The sequence below is a fragment of the Macaca nemestrina genome, chromosome 3 (assembly GCF_043159975.1).
Source record: "Macaca nemestrina isolate mMacNem1 chromosome 3, mMacNem.hap1, whole genome shotgun sequence".
NCBI classification, from domain to species: Eukaryota; Metazoa; Chordata; class Mammalia; order Primates; family Cercopithecidae; genus Macaca; species Macaca nemestrina.
The window spans coordinates 92,774,159-92,798,427 of NC_092127.1; positions in this window are offsets into that span (position 1 = coordinate 92,774,159).

The following is a 24,269-nucleotide window of genomic DNA, read 5'->3' on the forward strand; positions in this document are numbered from 1 at the left end:
TACTCTGTTATCACCTACTTGTCCCTCACAGAGGCAGAACTTCAACTGTAGAAATTTTCCTTTATTTGGAGTTACGTTTTATTCTTTGTCATGTATTGTCTGGTAATTATGATTATCTCCTTCGTGCAAAGCTGTGCCCTAGACACCAAACTTTCAGCACTATATAACATGCATAATGCTTTTCCATATCTTTGAAGCATATGAGAAATAAAATCTTTAATTACAAACCATAAAAAATTCTGTGCTATATAGAAATACATATGATGTTGAGACAAGGCATAAGCAAAATGAGGGAGCTAAGCTACGAGGACACAAAGACATAAGAATGGTATTATGAACTTCGGAGACTCAGGGGAAAGGATGGGCAGGGAGTGAGTGATAAAAGACTACACAAGCGGATACAGTGTACACTGCTTGGATGATGGGTGCACCAAATCTCAGAAATTGCCACGAAAGAACTTATTCATGGAACCAAACACCACCTGTTCCCCAAAAACCTATTGAAATAAAAATAAAATAAAAAGAGGCTAAATGACAGAGTAGCAACTTCTGATTCCAGAATTTTGTTGAATATACTAACATGGAACTCCTCCCACTGATAAGCCTGGTAAACACAAATGGGAATTATAACTAGGGTGCTAAATCCATGAGCTCATATCATAGCTATATAGTGAAGTAAAGCTGAATATAAAATTTAACGGCAAAAGGTTATTGGTAATGTGATGCCCAAGGAATAACAAGTGAAGTGTTCATGGGCCTGTATGAGTCAGTGAGCTGTGACAAAGACCACAGCATAAAATGGAAGCTCTACTATGGTTGCCCCTTCCATAGAAAGGGTACTGGAAAAAAATCTATCCATTAACTCAAGAAAGTAGCAAGGGCACTTTTTTTTTTCTTTAACATTTATTTTAAGTTCATGGGTACATGTGCAGGATGTGCAGGTTTGTTGCACAGGTAAATGTATGCCATGGTGGTTTGCTGCATAGACCACTCCATCACCTCAGTATTAAGCCCAGCATCCATTAGCTATTCTTTCTGATGTTCTCCCTCCCCACCCCAAAGAGGCCCCAGTATGTGTTGTTTCCCCGGCAGCCACGTGTTCTCATCATTCAGCTTCCACTTATAAGTGAGAACATGTGGTGTTTTGTTTTCTGTTCCTGAATTAGTTTGCTGAGGGTAATGGCTTCCAACTCCATTCATGTCCCTGCAAAGGACATGATCTCATTCCTTTTTATGGCTACATAGTATTCCATGGTGAATATATATTGTATTTTTTTTATCCAGTCTATCATTGATGGGCATTTAGGTTGATTCTATGCATTTGCTATTGTGAAAAGTGATGCAATGAACATACGTGTGCATGTATCATTATCATAGAAGAATTTATTTTTCTTTGGGTATATACCGAGTAGTGGCATTGCTGGGTCAATCAAGAAAGTACTCCCATTCACAATAGCCACAAAAAAGGATAAAATAGAGGCAGAGGTATTTCTGCCTCAAGGTCTTTGAGGAATCACCACACTGTCTTTCACAATGGTTGAACTAGTTTATACTCCCACCAACAGCTTAAAAGCATTCCTTTTTCTCTGCAACTTCACCAGCATCTGTTGTTTTTTGACTTTTCAATAATAGCTATTCCGACTGGCATGAGACAGTATCATTGTGGTTTTGACGTGCATTTTTCTAATGTTCAGTGCTGTAGAGCTTTTTTGTTTACTTTTATTTTATTATTATTATTTTTTTGAGATGAAGTCTCGCTTTGTCACCCACACTAGAGTGCAGTGGTGCGATCTTGATTCACTGCAACCTCCACCTCCCAGGTTCAAGTGATTCTTCTGCCTCAGCCTCCTGAGTAACTGGGACTAAAGGTGTGTGCCATTAGTAGAGATGGGGTTTTACCATATTGGCCAGGCTGGTCTTGAACTCTTGACCTTGTGATCTGCCCACCTCGGCCACCCAAAGGAACTTTTTAAAAATGTTTTTTTTTGGTCACATGTATGTCTTCTTTTGAGAAGTGTCTGGTCATGTCCTTTGTCCACTGTTTAATAATGTTTGCTTTTCACTTGTAAATTTTTTTAAGTTCCTTGTAGACTCTGGATATTAGGCCTTTGTCAGATGGATAGATTGCAAAAATTTTCTGCCATTCTATAGGTTTTATATTCACTCTGATAACAGTTTATTTTGCTGTGAGGAAACTCCTTAGTTTAATTATATCTGAGTTGCCAGTATTTGCCTTTTTTTTTTTTTTTGCAATTGCTTTTGGCATTTTCATCATGAAATCTTTGCCTGTGCCTATGTTCTCAATGAATTGCCTAGATTTTCTTCTAGTTTTCATAGTTTTGGGTTTTATGTTTAAGTCATTCAACTCTTTAATTTTTGTGTATAGTGTAAAGAAGGGCCCAGTTTCAATTTTCTGCTATGGCTAGCCAGTTCTTCTAGCCCCATTTTATAAAATAGGGAATCTTTTCCTCATTGCTTGTTTTTGTCAGGTGTGTTGAAGATCATATGGTTGCAGGTGTACGGTCTTACTTCTGAGTTCTCTATTGTGTTCCATTGGTCTATGTGTCTGTTCTCCTACCAGTACCATGCTATTTTTATAGTTTGATAGAAACAACATTGAATCTCTAACTTGCCTTGAGCAGAATGGCCATTTAAATAAAGTTGATTCTTCCTATCTATGAGTATGAAATGTTTCTCCATTTGTTTGTGTTGTATCTGATTTTGTTGAGCAGTATTTTTTCTTGTAGAGATCTTTTACCGCCCTAATTAGCTGAATTCCTGGATATTTTATCCTTTTTGTGGCTATTGTAAATGGGAGTATTTTCTTGAGTTGGCTTCCAGCTTGGCCATTATTGGGGTACAGAAATGCTACTGAATTTTATACATTGATTTTGTATGCTGAAACACTGATACAGTTGTTTATCAGATCTAGGTGTCTTTGGGCAGGGACTATGGGGTTTTCTAGGAATAAAATCATATTGTCTGCAAAGAGAGATAGTTTGACTTCCTCTCTTCCTATTTGAATGCCTTTTATTTATTTCTTTTGCCTGATTGGTTAGGTTAGGACTTTCTGCACAATGTTGAATAAAAATGCTAAGAGTGGGTATCTTTGTCTTGTTTTGGGTCTCAAGGGGAATGCTTCCAGCTTTTGCCCATACAGTGTGATGCCCACACAGTGGATTTGTTATAGATGGCTCTTATTGTTTTATGTCCCTTCAGTGCCTAGTTTATTGAATGTTTTTAACATGAAGAGACGTTGAGTTTTACCAAAAGACTTTTCTGCATCTATCAAGATGATCATATTTTTTTATTGCTTTAATTCTCTTAATATTATGAAGCACATTTGTTGTTTTGTACATGCTGATGCAAACCCTTATCCCAAAAGTTGACTTGATTATTGTGGATTAGATTTTTCATATGCTGCTGAATTCCATTTGCTAGTATTTTGTTGAGAATTTTTGCATCTATATTCATCAGGGATATTGGCCTGAAGTTTTCTTTTTCGGTCAAGTGTCAAATATAGGTCCAGAATACATTTCTTTGTTTACTTCCTCTATGATATATCTAATACTGTCAATAAGGTGTTGTAGTCAGCCTCTATGATTGTATGGTTATCTAAGTCTCTTCAAAGATCTCTAAGAGCTTGTTTTATGAATCTAGGTGCTCCAATGTTGGGTGCACATATATTTAGGATAGTTATGTCTTCTTGCTGTATTGAACACTTTATCAATATGTATTGTCCTTCTTTGTCCTGTTTGATTATTGTCAGTTTAAAGTCTGTTTTGACTGAAATTAGATCAACAACCCCTGATCTTTTTTGTTTTTCATTTGCTCGATTGATTTTTCTCCATCCTTTTACTTTGAGCCTATGTGTTATTGCATGTGAGATGAATGTCTTGAAGACAGCAGAAGGATAGGTCTTGCTTCTTTATTCAGCTTACTACTCTACAACTTTTAAGTGTATACGGTATTTAGCCGTATACATTCATTGGTAGTATTGATATGTGCAGATCTGATCTTGGCATTTTGTCATTAGTTGGTTATTATGTTCACTTGACTATTTAGTTGCTTTATAGTGTCAATGGTCTATGTACTTAAGTATGTTTATGTGGTGACAGTAACAGTCTCAGTCTTTTGCTTCCATATTTAGCACTACATTAAGGGATTCTTTTAATGCCAATCTCATGGTAATAAATTCCCTTAGTATTTGCTTTTTGGAAAATAATTTTATTTCTCCTTCACTTATTAAGCTTAGTTTGGTTGGTTATGAAATTCTTAGTTGGAATTTCTTTTCTTTATGAATGCTGGATATAGGCCTGCAATCTCATGTGGCTTGTAAGGTTTCTGCTGAGGGGTCTACTGTTAGCCCGATGAGGTTGCTTTTCTAGGTGACCTACCCCTTCTGTCTAGCTGCTATTAATATTTTTTTTTACTTTGACCTTGAAGAATCTTATGACTATGTGTCTTGGGGATTGTCATCTTTTATAGCACCTCACCAGGATTCTTTGCATTTTCTGAATTTGAATATTGACCTCTCTGACAAGGTTGGGGAAATTTTGGCGGATCATATTCTCAAGTATGTTTTCCAAGTGGCTTGCTCTCTCTTCTTCTCTTTCAAGGATGCCAATAAGTCATAGGTCTGGCCTCTTTACATAGTACCATATTTCTTGGAGGTTTTGTTCATTCTTTTTTATTCTTTTTTCTTTATTTGTGTCTGACTGAGTTGATTTGAATAACTTGTCTTCAACCTTTGAGATTCCTTCCTCATCTCAATCTATTCTCCCATTCATTCTTCTGGTTGTTTTATGAAATACTTGTAGTGAGTTTTTCAGCTCTATCAGAACAGCTTGGTACTTTCTTAAAATGACTGTTTTGCAATTCAACTCTTCTTTCATCTTATGGATTCTTTAGATTTCTTGGATTGAGTTTTACCTTTTTCCTGAATCCCAATGACCTTTGTTGTCACCAAGATTCTGAATTCTATGTCTGTCATTTCCATCATTCTAGTCTGGTTAAGAACAACTGATGAGGAGTGAGTGTAGTCATTTGGAGGCAAGAAGAAATGAACTTTTTGAGTTGCCAGAATTCTTGTGTTAGCAGTATATAGTTTCTATTATGTCTATTAAAACATTATTGATTATTATACATATATATCTGATTCATGTTATTTACCTCCTAGAAAATTCTTTACCATATACCACCCCTAATTGTAGGGAAGATACATCTAATGTTCATTTTTCATTTTTCTAAAGGCTCCTCAGTTGTAAACTGTCAAAACTTATATAATGTCTCAATTTTTTAGGCAATACCTTATAGTGGTTTCAGACTCAGTAAGGTAATGATTTCAGATTACAGGGATTTTGCCATTTACACATAGAAACATATATTGGAATATTAAGTATTTTCTGTGACTATTTACTGTATCACTATTTTTAAGGAACATTAAGAGGTCGTTTGATTCAGGTGCCTCCTTAAAGACTGTTCATTATATTTTCATCCATTCATTCAACACTTACCAAGAACCAACAGTGTAGTGCCATAAATGCTATGACACATACGAATCAGTATCTACCTTTAAAAAGGTTACAATTTAGTATGAGAAACATGAATTGTGACAAATGTTTGGGTAGTTACATGCAGAATACTGAAATACTTAATATTAAATAAATATATTTTATTTGGATTTATTGGAAGAGGTAAAGGACAGTCAGAGAATCAGGTATCATTTAAACATTAGTGGTAAAGCATATAGATGAAAAAATAGATTTAAGGCACTGATATGTTTTTAATTATGTCCTCCTTACTGGGAGTTATTAAAAAATTAAACACTTTCCAATATTTTTCAATTGTTCTAACCAAATTTTGCATACACTAGGATGCTGACAGGTACAAAAGTCACAAAGTAAGGAGTGGGGATTATCTTCTGATTTCATTATGTATCAAAAATATTTATTACAGTCACTCATAAGATAAATGTCTGAAAAAGGAGAAGAGAATTACTCAAGTACATGTGAGACTACTTATCAACAAAAAGTACTAGCAATGGAAATTTTCAGATTATCATATTGTTGATCTTTATTCCTTTGGATTACTTCAATAGAAAAAAATACTGTGAGATCACAAGAACTATTTATATAAGACAACTTCAATACACCATGATATGCTGAATCTTCAAGAGGCCATGCCAATATTCTATCAGGCCTTCTGCTTCAGGTGTCTGGAGAATACAGGAAGATCAGTTAATTCTTTGAACATGGGTCCATTACTACACTTTATTTGTTCTAAAGGGAGTTCTTGGATCAGAAGTAATGCTATGTGGAATGGTATGATAGTATATAAGATATTCTGTAAATACATAAATGGGAGTTTGGCAAAAACATTGGGAAAGCAAATCCATATCCACTGTTCCTATACAAGTCAGTACAAAGCACTGACTGCCACGATGAAAATGGTTAATATATAATCAACGAATCAACCTGCCACCAGGTAGCAGGCAGATTATCCCAGGGAGTAGTGCCATACTGAGGATTCAGCATTCATCTCTACTGCTCCCAGATTGGGCATTCAACAGTGGCTGTATCAAGGTCATCCTTGGTGAAAGTCCATGTGGCTAAGCCTATGTATAAACTCCACATCTTCCATCAGGACCATTTTTAATGAGTCAATAAGGTAATAACAGGATTAGCTAGGGAAATAGAGTCATTCTACTCACTTGATTATTAACATTATTATTAAGTTACATTATTAACATTTTCCTCTGCTGGGGTCACTCTCTGGTGAATATTTACATAATATACAAATATATCACATTCTTTGCCCACTCAGAGAGATTTATCCATATATTCACTTTCCCAACTTCTGCATTACCTATTTTCCATTCATGTTCCTTTCCATGTCCCTGAACACCCAGCAAAACCATTGGCTAACTAGTGTCTACAGACCATGAATCAATAGACACTCAGAACTCTGGAATTTCTGCTTCAAGGGAAAATAAAACACAAAGTACACGGCTCTAATTTCTTCCCCCTGGGAGAATTTTTATTCACCATTATACTTTTAGGATGTCCCATAAAGGGGATATAATGCTATAGTTTTTGGATGGTGACTACCTGTTGTGCTGAGCTGTCTGAAAACCAGGTCAGAGTTTTCCCAAAATCGGTCAACTGATGAACAGTCAACTGTTCAAAGAGAGCTTCTCATCAAGCCATAGGTGTGGGTAGAGAGAGAGAAAGTAACGTAGCAAGAGTAAGGACATTTGCCGACTTCTCACGTAACTTGTGTCTTCAGGGCCTGCTTAAACTGAGATATCTATATATCTTTCTATCTATCTAGATTAGATTACAGAGAGAGAAAGGGGGGGGGAGAGAGAGAGAGAGAGAGAGAGAGAGAGAGAGAATCTAACCCACCAAGCCATATATCTATATATGATGGATTGCTCATGTCACTTTTCCACTTGGTGGCCTATGGATAACTGTTTAGTCTCTACAAATGCTCAGTAGCAAGTCAAAAGCTGTTTCTCAAAAGGAAAGTAGTTATCCATAGAGTATAGAATGGATCTGCTCCAAAATACTAAGGGTCTGCACTGTGATTCATAAACACTCCAAACAACATCCCTATCTGCCACTGACACTTTAAACACCACCGGATCTGATCATTGTATGGCATAAGTGGCCAATCAGCTTGTATGGCAGCCTGTGTCTTTTGTAGAGCCTTCTCTTGTTCTGGACTTCACTCAAAACTAGCAGCTCTTTTTGGTCACTCATTGAAAGGACCAGAATATTATACCAAAAGGAGGAATATGTCGCCTATAAAATCCAAAGAAAACCACTAAGCTTTGTGAATCTGTTTTGGTTGCCAGACGGGCCAGGTACAACAACTTATCCTTCATCTCAAAAGGAATATATCAACCTATTCTACCTCACTGGGCCCCTAGAAAGTTAACAGAGGTTGAAAGGCCATGACTTTTGTATATTTATTTCCCATCCTTTAATACAAAAGTGTTTTGTCAATATGTCTTGAATATTTGCTACATTTTGTTTGCTAGGTCTAATTAGCATATCATCAATATAATGGACGAAGATAATATTTGGTGGGAAGGAAAGGTGATCAAGGTCCCTGTGGACTAAATAATGACAAAGGGATAGAAAGCTGAAATACACCTGAGGCAGGACAGTGAAATTGTATTGCTGACTTTACTAGCTGAAAGCAAGCTGCTTCTGGTGGTCTTCACTTACAGGTATAAAGCAAAAAAACATTTGTCAGCACAAAGATACCAGGGGATGTGTTACTTTGCTCAATTGATGAAAGCACAAGTTGGAATAGCAACTTCAATTGGAATCGCCACATAATTAAGTTTAAGATAATACACCATCATTCTCTAAGAACCCTCTGTTTTCTGCAGATACCAAATTGGTAAGTTGAATAGAAATATGGTGGGAATCACTACCCATTCATCCGTCAGGTTTATTACAGTGGCACTAATGTTTGCAATTCCTCCATGAATGTGCTATTGCTTTGAGTTTACTATTTTTACAGGAAAAGTTAGTTCAAGTAACTTCTGCTTGGGGTTCCCACCATAATAACCCTCACTCTACAGGTCAAAACAACAATGTGGGTATTCTACAGTTGCTGAACATGTCTTTTCCAATTATGCATTCTGAAAATGGGGAAATTACCACAGTAAGAGGTCAGGGACACACTGAGTCCACTGTGAGATGAACTTCAGCTAAAACTCCGTTGATCATCTGACCTCTGTTAAATCCTTACTCCAACTGATAGACCATAGTGACATTTTGCGTCTTCTGGAACTAGTGTCAGTTCAAAGTCAATGTCAAGTAATTCCTGAAAAGTATGATTATTTCCTTTCTCTCAATGTACAGGAGCCCTGCTAAATGGCCATAACTCACTGTGGGGGCAGGCTAAGGTAAAGATTAACAGTAAAATTTTGGCTGTGTAGTAGGATCTTTCCTCAAGGAAACCATGAAGAATCCTTGAATGAAGAATCCTTCATTCAAGGGGTTCTTAGTCTATAAACTGGCATTAAGTCCGGGAATTGATTGAGAGGCAGAGACTCTCTATTCTGGTGATTCAAGTTAGACATCTGTTCACTCAACTAAAGTCTCTTCTGCTTACATGAATTAAGTAAGGATTTAGTTGACCGTCAAACTATTTATTACTTTTGTAAGGACTCCATGATCAACTAGCCAAGGCTATATAGGTTTCTGGATTGCTTTCGCTCTGCTCTCTGCTAGGGTAACTACAACTACCATGTCTTGGGCAATCAAGTATCAACACTTAGCCCCTACCACTCCAGTATCCCATTTTCCCCTTTGCATTTAGGGTTGCCAGTTTGATGGTAGCATTTTACACTTGAATTTATGATTGGCATAGGAGAATAACACAGGATTCTGGGCCTTCACTCAAAAATTTATTTCTCACATTTGTAGTGAAAGGTGTGTTCTATTAATCCTCCTAGTGTAGATGAACATTTCTTGACACTATTAATCTACACTATCATTCCAATCTCTCTAAGCCCTCTGGATATCCTACTCTATAATATACCAAATCATTTCTGACATTTCAGCTTCTTTTAGTAGAGCTACCTTTGGGTTCATATTTTAGCCAATAAGCCGAAAAACTGTTATGGCCATTTCTAACACTTTGAGTAAAAACACTGTCCAGAATATCTGCTTAGTGGGCCTTTATTAATCAATTAGGCCTAATCTAACTTTATGTTCTTTCCACCACTATCCACACCCTTATGATCTATACCCATACATGTTCTTCAGATTTCTGTATAATTGAGAATAATCATGCAGTTCTTTTAGTGTGTAGAACACCTATTCATGGGTTACACTTTGTACCGTACTCTTTGGAGCCTGCTAAAACTTAGTCTAATTATGAATCTAGAACAAAGAGGAGAGACTGAAGTAGCACTTGTCTAGAATCAACAGTGGCTTGCAAGGAAGGTGATATGATTTGGCTGTGTCCCCACCCAAATCTCAACTTGAATTGTATCTCCCAGGATTCCCATGTGTTGTGGGTGGGACCCAGAAGGAGGTAATTGAATCAGGGGGCAAGTCTTTCCCATACTATTCTCATGATAGTGAATGAGTCTCCTAAGGTCTGATGGGTTTACCAGGGGTTTCCGCTTTTGCTTCTTCTTCATTTTCTCTTGCCACTGCCATGTAAGAAGTGCCTTTCTGTCACCCAGGCTGGAGTGCAGTGGCACGATCTTGGCTCACTGCAACCTCTGCCTCTCGGGTTCAAGTGATTCTCCTGCCTCAGCCTCCTGAGTAGCTGGGATTACAGGTGCACTCCACCACACCCAGTTCATTATTGTAGTTTTAGTAGAGATGGGGTTTCACCATGTTAGTCAGGGTGGTCTCAAACTTCTGACCTCGTGATCTGCCTAACTTGACCTCCCAAAGTGTTGGGAATACAGGCATGAGCCACCATCCCCGAGAATACCCTCACTTTAACAGAAGACACCCTGGGAAGTAAGGAATTCGATTTGCTTTGTAATCCCACCATTCAAGAGACAGTCTGAGTTTGGTTTTCTAAAATCTCAGTCCTACGATTACGAAACATAAAGGTTTCTTTCAAGGAAAATATAGAAGCTTTCAGGTCATTCAAACTCAGCTTGAGATGAGAATTTGACATCATGAGCTCATCCTTATCTCCCCCTACTTTTTCCAGTGCTATGAGGACCAGCCATCTCATATCATTATACTCTTCAATTTGACTACTATAAAGTATCAACTATTAATACATTGTCACCTAGTGACTTCCCTTCTATATGTATTTGATTAGGGGTATGCAAAGGTAATATTTTGCATATTTCTATTGCCACATCATGTCATGGATGAACAGTGCCCTCTTTACCATTGAAAATAGAGGCATTAGTACCTTTAGATCTAATCAGATTAGAGTAGCAATTCAACAAAACCCAGATCCTATTCAGAAGACATAATCCTTAATATTCCTTAATCCTTAATTCCTTAATATTCAACAGATACCTGACTGATATAAATGTTGGTACCAGAAGTAGGAAACAGCATGCATATATATATATATATATCTCTTTTTTTAACAGAACCAGTTATATGTATTCAATATAATATATTGAATATATTTATATATTATAATATATATTAATAACATAATAATATATTCAATATATTATTATATGTTGAATATATGATGTATATTCAACAAAAATACATTATGTTGGATATATATGATATAATATTATGTTGAATATTCTGATATATATAACATGACCAGTTTTATATATATACACCTATATTTATTATTTATAATCAATAATTATACATAAACAGAAACTGGTTCTGTTTCTGTGTTGAGTATATATTATTTTGGCTTGTACAATTGTGGGGAATTGCAAGGCCATTCTAAAATCTCTAAGGCTGGTTGTTGGGGAGGGCAGGCTAGAACTCTTGGTCATGAGTGGAAGCTGATCTCCGCAGGCAGACTTTTTTCTTCTTTAGGGAAGCCTACATCTGGTTCTAAGGCCTTTCACCTGATTGACTTGGGTAAAGTCCCTTAGTTACTCATTGATTATGAACTATAGTCACATTTACAAAATACCTTCACAGAAAGGTTTAGATAAGTGTTTATTGAGAAACTGTTTACCCTAACATAACACATAAACTGATCATCATAATCAAGTTTGTTATTTCAAATACTGGTAAATGGAAAAAAAATAATAAATTATAAATCTTGCTATTTCCTTAATAACTGTATCACTGGGTATCCAAATAATAAATGAGGGAAATGTATAACAGAATCTAGAAATTTGGTGTTTTCAGCTCCATGGTGTCAGTCCATATATTGCCATATGAATTTTTCAGATCCAATTTGAAAAAGTATATCATCTAACAAATGAACAAGAAATGACAGAAGATAATATCATCATGTAGTCACCCCAGTGAGTTAATGGATCTAGGCATTGAGCATAAATAAAAATGAGAGAAAACTAGACATTATCTGTAGTTGACAAAAAACATACCACCATTTATAACCTTTCCAGAGGTTTGGACATGAGTCTCATCAGGCCTCTATACCCAGCTGCCAATTTGCTTAAAAAACAGAGAGAGGAAAAAGGAACATTTTAAACCATACTATGCATATAGAATCTAGACTGTATAAAATTTTTCATATCAAATAGTCCATGTTTATCAACAGATGAATTATAAAAAACTAAAAAAATGGATGGGAGTCTGTATGCTAAAAATAATCATGAAAGCTATATCAATCTTTTTAAAGAACAAAACATACTGTTTAAATATGCACACTTGGGTGATACTCTGAACAAATAGCTGTTTACATAGTAGATTATTTTTTATAATTAAATGCTTTAGAATATCAACTACAACATTTTACATTTTCATGACTCTCTTAAGGGATCAGATTTTCTCGTGTTTGGTCATAAGATCCATGTAAATTAGAATTTTTGCTACATGGATTTTTTTTTGGGGGGGGGTTTAATTTTTTTATTATTATGGATTCTTGATACTGGGAGGAAACACCAGCATGTAAGTTATTATCAGGAAATCTTATAATTTTTATATCTATTTCTTGGTATGTTTAACATCATTTCTTTTCTTTTTTCTTCTAATTAGCAGAAACATTCATCTTTGTGGAACTTGCTCTTTGTCTTCAAATATAACTGAAACTAGTACTCCCCATTCACAGTTTTTTGCCCATTTTGCAGGCTTGGAAAGTCAAGGTGTATAAACCCATGGCTACAGTAACTGATACAGAAAAGAGAAAGAGATTCACTTACTCAACAAACATTTGTGACAAAATTAGACCAATCAGAGTCCTTCCAAGGGCGTTTTTCCACTAAAATAGAATGTCATTTTCCCACTGGCATTGATAGGCTATTAGGATGTGAGTCGGGTTCTGCCAGTAACCTTTTCACCAAGCATGTGGACAGAGAGTTTAAGCACAAGAGAAACATAGCCTTGACATTATTAATTTCATGAATTCAGCAGTGCCTAAAGCCATGGACGACAGACTTCCCAGTTATAGAAGCCAGCAGTATTATTACTTGTATCTAAAAGATTTTCAGTAACATATTTAAGTATATTTGAAGATTTCTAGGACATAAAACAACATGGAAACTATGGTTATCATAAGCTAAGACTACATCTTTGCTAAAGAGTCTAAGGCATGAATTTTATGCAATGCGAGAGAATAGAATTGGAAGAAGATTTGAGAACATATCTTCATATGAAAGCACAGATGCCTTTTAAAAATGTGCTTTATTTGGTCTGAAATGTGTCCAGCAAGATGTTTATAGTCAATAAAATTTCTTCAAATTCTACAAGTTGAATTAAACTTTGTATAATCCCTGTTACTCTGTGGCCCTGAAGGTTCTAGCCATAGATAGTTTGATTTCTGTTTGCCCGATGGACAACTAGGTGGAAGCATCTTACTGGCAGTTGGAAATGTAGAATTCAGGCCAAGGAATAAGTTTAAAGAAAGTTTGAGGAGAAAATTACATGTAATTATTTATCAAAAGATTATATTACAGTGCCTGGAACAAAGTGAGAACTACACTAATAATACAAGGGTGATTATGAGCCAATCAGAAGGAAGTCATTTGTAATTAGGAATTGAGAATCTTTAAATTTATATCTTAAAATTACTTCAAATTTTATTTGTTATATGGGTCTGTACTTTTGTTTACATAGTAACTATTTTAAAGTTAATATGTATAAGGCCATAATCACTAGGATATATGAATATATGTGTGCATGCATATTTACATTTTTTACAAAAATTAGCATGCTGGTAGTTTCTTTGAAGGTAGTTATTATTTCCTAAGCAAGTTGCAATTTCTCTGAGAATTAATATCCTTTTACATAACATTACTAAGTTGAATCATATCATTCCAGTTAGACATATCTAAGCATGCAAATGAATGCCCAAAGCTTGCATTTTAACTATGGAACGACATGTGCATGCTTGGTGAAATACTCTAAGCAAAAATCAATATAATATTGCCTCTTGTGAACATTGTTTGAGTGAAGGAAACAATTCATTGAACAATAAAAGCAATTGTATTTTGAAAAATATATATAAATAATAAAAATATACTATATGATTTCTTTCACCACAAAGGACAGAGGATGCAAGTACAAAGTCTGGAAAATATATTTTGTATATAGTATAATGATACATTAAAAAACTGGCCAGGCTCAGTGTCTCACTCCTGTAATCCCAGCACTGTGAAAGGCTGAGGTGGGTGGATTGCTGGAGACTAGAAGTTCGAGACCAGCTTGGGCAACCTGGAGAAACATTGTCTCTACAAAAAATACAAATATTTGTCGAGAATGGTGGTGTATGCCTGTAGTCCCAGCTACTTGGGAGCCTGAGACAGGAGGATCAATGGAGCCAGGGCAGATTGAGGCTTCAGTGACCTGTGATTGTGCCACTCTACTGGGTAGAGAATGGGTGATAGAGTGGGACCCTGTCTCCAAACAAAACAAAACAAAACAAAAGAAAAAGGAAAGAAAAGAAAGAAACCAATAAAGTCCCTGAGCCATTTCCTGTAACTAAAAGACATCATTTATCAAGAACTTGCTATGGGTCAGGATTTTTTTTTTTTTTTTTTTTTTTTAAGATGGAGTGTGCCTTTTGTTGCCCAGGCTGGACTGCAATGGCAAAATTGGCTTACTGCAACCTCCACCTCCCAGGTTCAAGCGACTCTCCTGCCTCAGCCTCCCAAGTAGCTGGGATTACAGCCACCATGCCCAGCTTATTTTTGTACTTTTTAGTAGAGGCGGGGTTTCACCATGTTGGCCAGGCTGGTCTCAAACTCCTGAACTCAGCTAATCCACCCGCCTTGGCCTCTCAAAGTGCTGGGATTACGGGCGAGGCATGAGGACCGTGCCGAGCCAGCACAGGATTTTTAAACACCATGATTTTAACAACAACCTGACTTGTTGGGTAGGAGTCCCCATATCTTGCAGAGTAAAAAAATGGGGCTCTAAAAGACCAATATACTTCTCCAGGATCAAATAATTTTGAGGGGATTGAATCAATATTCAGAACCAGATATGTTTGTTTCAGAGTCCTACAAACTTCCATTATGTCAAATTTTCTCATTATGGTAATAACAATCTTAATAACATAATGCTGATAGTAACAACAGTACTAACAATTTAAGTAGTACCAGATACTGTCCAAAATGATTTTATACATTGTGCCATTTATTATTTATAGCATTTCTACGAGGAATGCAGTACTAACTGTGCCATTTAGCAGATAAGCACACTGAAGGAACTTACCCCAAACATACAGTGGCAGGACCTGTTCCACTGCCTGTCTAAACAAACCATATTAGCTCTCAGATAGCAAGGAAAATAAAATCAACCATTTCAGTGTTTAGTGGAATCCATCAGAAAACATTCGTTGAAGCTTCAAATGTGTCTTTTCTTATTTAGCTTAAAATTACTTACCAAATATAGTTCTTGTTATGAATATTGTATTGCCATGCTATATATGTAAATATGTCTAAAATTTTATTTTAAAAGCCTTTATAAAGAAGACATCTCAAATTTGCTAAGTAGTTAAAAGAAAGGTAAAATATGTTTATAGTTTATGCTAAAACTAACCCTGCTAGCTTATTTTATTTATGAGAGTTTATTCTCGAGCATTAGCTCACCGAAGCAATGCGTTCAGAATTTTAAATTTTGCATTGTAAATTACAGGATTTGATTTTAAAAGGACAACAAAAATATTTACACTTTTTAAAAAATATTACTTTGTTAAATCTATAGTACTCCTTTTTAGAATATCGGAACAGCTATAATTCATAAGAAAGGTGAAAAATAAATATTGATAAGGCACTTAGCAATATATAAAACTATGATTGTTCCAGAAGGGCTGCTTTGCAAGCACTCTAATACATGGAAAATTTCCAAGAAGTGTTCTGAAGTCTAATAATTATCATCCCAGATGCCGGATTGTGTCTGCGTGGGATGAGCTGAATGTGCTGTCACATCCGACAGAGTTGCCAATCTTAAACCAACTGTGACTACTCTGTACATTTCTCTCTCTGGGGCATTAAAAAAATCTTAATTAGCTTTTGTTTCCAAGCAGGGCATCATTTTTCATGATGTTACTTTCATTTTCCTAGGATTATTACAATCAAATTGACCTTGACATTTCATCTACTACAATAAGTGCATATATTTATGCAATATCTAAATTCAAGTTATTAAGATAAAATCAGAGGTTTATTAAAAACACAAATGTCCCTTTAATATTGACGCATGAGTTTGTAATATGCAATTTGGAATCATGTTTATATATAGTACACATGTATCAAAAAACTAACCTACTATTGGAGACTTGTTGATGACCTAAAAATGTTAATAATACAAACAGAAGAAAAGGTGTATATGATGTTATGAACCTATATTGATGGTATGATCCATGCATAAATGCACATTTCCAGAATGGCAAAAAAATGCTTAAAAAAGTATATGTTCTAATTAGTTTAGAGAAAATTGAGAAAAGCTATAGTATAATATATTCTAAAGTTCTTTGAGTTCCCAAGAGGGAAAACATTATACTAGTATAACATATTCAGATATTGTTCAGAGCCTGGTATTTTTGAATAATTTAACCTAAACACATTTTCATTATAAAGTGCAACTTATTTGAAATTTGTCACACAACTAACTTCAATTTGAGTATGTATCTTCACTGAGAGTTCAATATCAGGTAAAACACCTCACAGCAAATGAAAGGGAAGAACCAATTGTCATTTACCTTTATAGATATTAATAGTGTGTTTAACAAGTAACACTATGCATCCTACATTTAGCAAAGATGCTGCTTACTAATGACATCTCATTGCTTCACACAGCAGGGGCACTCATTCTATTTGGGCATAACGACTGAGCTAACATCCGTTTTTAAGAATGTATGTTATCATCATTCATTACAGTACTACACTGAAGCTTCTCTGGGAGGCAATAAAGAACAAAATGTATATTTTTAAAAACCCTCATTTTCCCCCTAAATGCTTGAATTAAGCTGCAGTCTTTGGTGTCAGAGAGTTGAGTTATGTCCTACAGCAATGCTTCTTTCAGAGTACATCATGCCTGCAGATTGGGCTCTGATTAGCCTCTGAGTTTTCTAATACAGTCTATTGATTTTCTGCTACTGTAGCTGCCATTGGATTTTGTGTGCTGGCACAGGGGTTCTGTCTTTTGCATAAGAGAATGATGAATGGTTGTCTGTGAGGCTCCAAGCACATACTTATTTCCTGTTCAATAAGGACACCCGTCAATATCATTTAAGCAAAGAAAAACACTGAGACAACCCCGCATGCCTATGAAACAATTTGGATTTTCTTCATATTCATTGTGAATTCTAACTAAGCTATGCACATTCCATTCTCCAGAAAACTGGAAAGTGCATTCAGTACTCTTAAATTTCTTTACCTTTAAGGTGGGGAAAAAATAAACTTTGTTTTTAAAGGTAAAAAAATGCATTTTAATGAAATTATACTAGGAAAGCAATTTCATTTTTTATTAGCCACAACACTGATTTAAAATGCAGACTAGCACTAAGTAATAAACCAATATGCTGAACTCATTTAAAAAAATCTCATTTTAAATGAATGCACAAAATTATAATCGTGGGGAACTTCCTTACTTTTACACTACAAAAAGTTAATTTCTATGCTGACACTGATTTTTTTTTTTCAGTAAAGATACCAGATTGTCTTAGATCAGGTTCACTACAAGCAGAGTTTCAGAAATGCGTTTTTGTGCAAGTGATGTATTGAAGTGGTTTGGGATGACACCTGTAAGAACTGAGGGAACAAAAAAATAGGTGAGGGGAAAGTTAAGCACAGGTGGAGGTGCAGGTAAAGTGTGGCCCCAGTCTCATATTCCAGAGAATCCAGGAGTGGAAATGGTACCACTCAACTGTCCCATCTGGAAGTAAGGGACCAGTCTTTTTCTCACGGTTGGCAGTAAGTCATTAAGGCTGCCTGCAAAGTGGAAGAGAAGCACTGTTTCCCCAATATTTCTGTGCTGGACAGTTCCCATCAGCCAAGGGCAATACTCAGGGGAAGGGACAGCTGTGGGCTGCAAGCAGCCAGCACTTAGCAGCTGAGGAATGGGTAGATCCATTCTCAGGAGAATCTGGGAAAGGCAGCAACAGTGCTTGCTCTGCAGATCAAATTCAGAGCCAACATTCTGGTCTGGCTTGTTCCCACATAGAAGCAAAAGACTGAACAGAACATCCATTCAGTTTAAGTGGGGACCTGCAGAATTGACGTACAGTCTGCTTACCAAAGTAAGGAGCGATTTGAAGTTGTGGTTTAACATGTAAACTAACCAGCAAAAGCAAGAATTTGTTTTTCACAATTTATAGATAAAAAAATCACAGGGTATTTTGCATTAATTGAATCCACATTTTTATACCTGTTTCAATTGTTTTGGTAATTTGAATATTCAGTACACTGCAAATATGAAATAATATAATTGCTATATTCCTGTTATTAATTTTTACTTTTCTAAAGAACTTCCATAAAATATATTGCAGTGCTGTTTAATTGTTCTACAGGAAACGAGAATACAAAATAATCCACTTCTATTATTCTCAATTTCATTTAGGAGATGAAAAAGTGAATAAAAAAAAAGTAATAAGTATGACAGTAACTGAAAGGTAATTACATTTTTTTTTAGAAATTTACAAAATTCTTCATAAAACAATGAGTTTATAGCTTTGAAAGTTGGAACTATCATTCTATAATATCACAGTCCTGAAATGGGACATGAATCTGGGTTATCCCACACACAAAATCATCCTCAAAATAAAACTAAATTATATTCTAAGGAAAAGGTAGGGACCTACTTCTAAAACAATCCAGATATTGTGTTTAGAATGCATATGTATTTATTTGGATGTATTATTTTGTTTCATGGATAGCTTGTTTTTTTCTGAAAACCTAACCCTATGTCATTATTTTCCCCTATAACTAGAATTTTTAGTTTGCTTTTATTTATGGCTATAAAGTATTTGGTTTATATTTGGCTATAAAGTATTTGGTCAAATTACTAGAGGAAGTCTTTTACATATGGTATTTTAAAATGTTATTGATGTCAAATACCAGAATACTAAATTGCTGGTTATTTTATATGATAGATTCTGAAATGATTTCAAGTCATAACAGGTTTGTGGATAATCCTATGCTTTTATCCTTTTCTTCAAGCAGATGACTGAAGTATATAAATTGACATCAATCTTGTTTTGGCTTCTTGGTATTAATGCTACACAGGAATCTCTAGTATTGATTATGAGTCGTATGAAGTTAGACTGATATGCTTCCTTCCATCTTCTTTCCAAAAATGAATTATGCCAGAAATTCAAGGTTAATGAAGCAAACTCATTATAATACACCTCTTCTGGGCATTCCTTTCACATTAGTTAAGTAATTGAAGAAATTAGACAGGTGGAAGTAGACAACGTGATACAGGCATACACATTCTTAGGTTAAGTACATGTGAAATTACGAGTAGGTTAGGAGAAAAAGTTCCTATTATGGTCGTATCAGCCTACCCAATGCAACAGTCCTTACAACCTAAAACGAATCTTACAGTAACACCAAGAATTTGTTAATCCAAAATTCAATTTCAATTCCTATTGAAATAGATATATCAATGTCTGCTGAATGGACTATCAAATCTTGCAAACTTAAATATGGTAGAGTATCAACTGGTCAAGCTTACTCCTTGTCAGTTAGTAGAACCATATTGTCAGAACAGTATACTGTGTTTTGTGAATTCTTAAAGGATCGATGCAAACTTCACAGAAAAGTAATGTTCATCCGTTGCTAATTAAGATACACTGTCCTTGTGTAACTTGGAAGTAATTTAGCAATACTAATCAAGTTAACAAGGATTATACATACTCTGTTGTATATTGTAGAACATAGACTGAGATCACTTAATATAACAGCTGGGCAAGTTACTTAAACTCAATCTGCCTTAGATATCTCATATTTAATATAAAGATAACAGTACACTCCACTTGGAGATAATAGATGTTAAACTCCTAGTACATAAAGAAGCGTACCTGACACATTGCTTTAATACCTAGCAAATCCATTTTTAGTAATAATCCTAAAAAATAATAAGGGTGTATACAAATGTTTTGCCATGAAGATTTTTAATGTAATATTATTTGTGATAGTGGAAAATATATGAATAAACTTCAGGTAATAACATTGAGGTTTGAAAGATTAAGTTATTAGGATGGAACTTTATATTGACATGGAAAATACTATCATGAAAATGCTTTAATGTATTAACATTATATCACTGAGATAAATTAAAATAGCACATGAAGTATTACTTTAATTTTATTAAAATTAAAAATGTATGCATACAGTTACATTAAACAATTCTGCTAAGTGTAAATATAAAGTTAAGTTGGATTCTCAGAATGGAAATGTATAGATAATCTTTTCATTTTAGCATATTAATTTTCAGGATGTTTTAAAAGAAATTACAATTTCTTTTTAAGAAACTAGTAAATTATTTTAAATTTCAAAAAAACTCTCAAAAATTATACAAAAGTCTCTAACCTACTAAGTGATCTTATAGAGTTTCATGTCTACATAGTACTAGTACCTTTTAAAATATATAAATGATGTATACCCAGTAACATTTGTGCTGCTTCTACATGAGGAAAATGCTTTCCACAGAAAGTCTTCTGCTTTCTAATGTAATACTGTAAAACTGTGCAGGAGATATTATCCTCATTATTAACTTAAGATAATAGTGATAAATTATTAACTGACTATACTTAGGTCTTGAGGCAATAAAAATACTACTCTTGTATTACATTCAGGAATCTAGAAAAACAGATACCTGATAAAGGCTTTAGCTGAGGCTAATAGAAATGGTTCCTATCATGTAGCCCACAATGTTCGTAACAATGGCCTTTTCTTAGCAGAATGAGCAATGATCTTCAAGAGTACTTCAACTATTTTTTAACTTATAGATACATATCTTCAATGATTAACTCATGAATTTTTCATTCACTTTGTGCAATACCATAAAAGAATATTGTTTTACAAGAAATAGTTTTATTGCCCATAGAAAAATTTTGTGATGTGTCCTAGAAGTAAGAATTCAAGCACACATTCATAATATTAGTAAAATAAATTGAAAAGGCAATTCATACTGCATGCAGTCAAAAGTGTACTGGCACTAGTTGTTTATAGAGAAGAAAACTTGCAGCACGCCTACAAGTTAATGGCAGAGAATATTATTAAAGAGATTATTTCATCCTGGAAAACAGGAATAAAAAAGAAATCCATCTGTAAGAAATGTAATGAAGTTTACCAGAATGCTGTATTAGAAAGGGCACTGGTTGATACAATTAGCTCTTATATAATATAAAGCAAGGCTTATAAAAATCTCAGATTCATCCATTATTTCATTCATTCATTCATTTACTTATTTATAGTAGACTATTTTCAGATTAAAAAAAATAGCTCAAAGTTGGCTAGAACCAAAGAACTTATAACATGTCACCAGGAGTTGCTACTAACTCTTCAGCATACAGATCTGGACAGCTAATAAAGAGCACCTATGGTGCAGTTTCCTTAAAAATGAAATTGGATAAAGTCCAAAAAAGGAGCAGGGGGAAGTGAAACCAAACTTCCAATGCCTACTGATTCATTTAAAGGGAAATTTTGTTCTGTCGAAGATGCAAATATCCGGTAATTTCTTGAAGTTTAAAATGTTTTACTGTTCTTAGTTTCCTCCATCCCAAATTCTGACTATGTTTGTCTAGCTGACACAGTACATTCAGACGCCAAATACCTGGAAGCACATGTCAGACGTGATTATCACCAGCCTATGCTACATGCCAATTTATCCCACAGGGGCTCTGGGATTATGTACGTATTGTTAGCCTCCAGTGCCAACAAATCATGTATAGCACACAAATAAAAGTGAAGCACTCCCAAGAACACATTTCAATATAAGATTTTGTTTTTAGTTGATATACCTTATATTTTAGAAATAGGTTTATATTTATCTAACAAAAAAATTAAAAAATAAGAAGCATGTATCTGATAATATAGCGTTCTGGGACTAATTCTCAGAAATTACATTATAAAACTGAAAATCTGTTTAAAAACTGTGTTTTCCAGACAGTCAAATGGGCAAAATATCAATTTGTTATTCATTCACTCAATAAATTTCAGAACAGGAACATCACTAACCATCTTTTAATGATTATCATCTAATATTTTAGTACCTACTTACTGCTCTTCTACTGAAACAGGTGCCTTCCTTCACACAAGTACACACAACTGGAAGAATCCTTTTCTGCATTAAGTCCTTCTTTTAATGAATAAATAATTCCTGAACTTTTTATTCTTCATGAAGTTTTTCTTCAATTGAATAATATGATGAATATTTTCCTATCACCACTTACCTTAGTTTTCAAAACTCATATTTCACATTTTGCTAAACTTATAAATTATGTAAATATAATGGGTTTCATTTTATGGATTTACATTTTTGGTAGTTAAACCCCTAAGTTATCAACATATTTGTAAATAATCATTTATTAAAATTTATATATTATTTTGTAGGGTCTAAAAGATGGTTGACATGGAAATAAAATAGTAGATTTTTGTGAAATATTTACAACAATCTTTACTCAATTTACTTGAACATCAAGAAATTTAACAAGGAAGTGCTAAACTTAAAAGTATCAGAGAAAGTAAAGTGAAAGGAATCAAACCATCAATTAGCAATCCCGCTGTCATCTTATTATTATTGATTTTCCATTCTATCAAGTTAAATTTCTATCCTCACATTTCATGTAGCTCTACGTTATTTATTTAACATATATTAGCATCACATTCTTTATCTGTTAAATGGATTATGTAATAGGGTTGCTAGAAGACTAAATTAGACAGGCTATGTGAAACAGCAAGCATATTGTAGACTTTAATTAATGTTGGTCAGCATTTTTTTTATATTTCCTCTTCTTTATATCAGCCCTATATCCCGTATCCCCCTCCCTGAAACATACGACCCTACATGCAATTTTATAAAGTTTATTTGTTTAAAGTGTAGATTTGTGGACTCTTCTGCAGATTCGTTTTCCTGGGTATTAGTCAGTGGTGCTACTGATGAATACACAGCCATACTACAATCGTATTTTAAAATATTCATTTTTTAATTTATGTAATTCCAATTTATTTTGAAATATATAATTCATGTGTGTGTGTGTCTGTGTGTGGGTGTGTGTGCGTGCATGCCCCTGCTTACCTTGTGACTAGCTGCAAACAACCAGATGGGCTTTGTCTGAATGTAAACAACTCCAAATGCATCTCTCTCCATGGCTTGAGAGTTCTTAGCACCTGTGGGAAATGACACATTCAGCAGATAATAGACAAAGTTCTTACTCTATATCTAGTGACGTTAAATGTATCTGTATGTGAAATTGAGCTATCAAAACTATGGTACAACTATAAAAGGCAGCCCATATTTTCAAAACTACAATAATGTCCTCTTTCTTTAGACAAAAGCCAATATGTAAACAATGTCATATCAGTCAATTAAAAGAAAAAACAATAATTATACAATTTCAACTCTTTTCCAATGTCACATTTTCTCCCAAGATAAGTACAACAGGCACATAAAAATAGGGTCAACATTATTACCTTTCTGACTCTGGAGAATTTATTTACACTCCTCAGGGTCCCGGTTTCCTATTCTGCAGTTTGTAATAACACAATAGCATGCTTGGTTTTATGATTATTAAATGAAATAATGTTTTATTACTTAGAAGACTGCCAATATGTAATATTTGTTAAATATCAGTAAAGGGAAAATATAAAAATAACATGAATAAAATAACCTAGTATCATGAAGTTAAATAATATAATGTAGCTATATGATTATTATAAAGTCACTAAAATGTGGTTTTGAAAACGGCTGCTAAAATTTCCATCTGTCTATTTTTTGTTTTCTTAAATATTGAAACTGTAGCCACAAATTGTAAGGAGCAGTTTTGTTTGATCATAGGCTATATCAATGTTGAGTTCCTTGATCATAAGATATATCCTGTTCTGAGAGCCCATGAAGCAGCCTGGTTTTCTCTTTTGTTGGAAACTCAGGCACTTGGTTTGGGGTTTGCAGCAAAACACCTTGGACAAAAGGTGTGCTACATAGTAAAATAAAAGT